This window comes from Seriola lalandi, unplaced genomic scaffold, assembly GCF_002814215.2.
Source record: "Seriola lalandi dorsalis isolate HSWRI2012SDOR001 ecotype SW California unplaced genomic scaffold, Sedor1 jcf7180002054722, whole genome shotgun sequence".
Taxonomy (NCBI): domain Eukaryota; kingdom Metazoa; phylum Chordata; class Actinopteri; order Carangiformes; family Carangidae; genus Seriola; species Seriola lalandi.
In genome coordinates, this window is record NW_019525275.1 from 121,206 (window position 1) to 122,448 (window position 1,243).

The following is a 1,243-nucleotide window of genomic DNA, read 5'->3' on the forward strand; positions in this document are numbered from 1 at the left end:
CCTGCAAGGTTTGGATGGTGGGTCCAGGTGGGCGGGGCTTGGTGACTGCTTTGTTGTGACATCACAAAGTTCCAGAAGTCCTGACGGCTGGTTTTAAGGCTCAGTTTCTGAATACAGGCTGTGTGCATTTCTCTGTGGACTGAGGCTTTGATACTTTCACAGTATTAATATAGAAGCTAAAGCTGATCTATAATCATAGACTCGCAGAAGAAGAGGAAGAAGAATGAGTGGAAATATAAACAGAGAGAAGAGGTTGATGGAAAGAAAGATGACTGCAGGTGAAGAGGGAGAACCTGATGGCCATCTCTCCGCTCTCAGAGCTCCTGAGTTTTCTTTGATCTTGTCACCCGAATCATTTTATTGGTCCGTAACTTCAGTGACAGTGAAGAGTCCCAGGATGGCGCTGAAGCTGGGGGGGTCTGGAGCCGTGAAGCGTTATTGTTCTGACAGACCGGCTGCATGGGACAGGAGACAAAAACCCTCACTGACTCTGTCCTCGGTCCTCGGGCCTCTGTCCTCTGTCCTCTGTCAGCACAGTGACGATAAACTGTCCCACAAGAATCTCTGACTTCATTGACCTATGGCAGATGGCCCCAGCCTTCATTTCTATACTGGGGGGGGGGGTCGTTTCATCTCGTACACTCCTGTTTGAGTTTTGATAAAGCCTGCACACCATTGGTCGGTTCCTGAGTCCTGCTCAATTGCAGTAAAGTAAAAGGCTGTAAAGTTGTGAGTGAAGCTGTAAAAAGCTCGTTTCCTGGGGGACTCCAGGTTTGACTTTGTCTCTTTGTCTGTGCTTTAATGCACTGGGAGACATTTCTGTCCTCCCTGTCCCCGCAGACACACCCACACTGGCAGCAGAGGATGTTTGCTCCTCAGTTAGGGGCTCGACTGGATGACTTCAGACTCCGGGCGTGGCCGTGGTTACATGAGTCATAAGAGTGAAACTGATGGACGAGAGCGTCCGGCAGCATCAGTCACAACCGCTGCTCTGACACAGACATGTCTGACAAACCGTTTTTACCCCCCCCCCCCCCCACAATATGTGTTTACATGTGGATTCACTCATGTTAATCTTTCATGTGTCACCTTCCTCCCTCCTCATTCATCCGTCCCTCCATCTGCCGACCAATCACACGTCTGTCTCAACCTGCAGGAGGGGGCGTAGCTTCTACAGTCTACGCACTTCACCTTGTGCCCCCGTCTCCTCTGCACCCTCTGCCCTCTGCCCTCTGACCTCCCT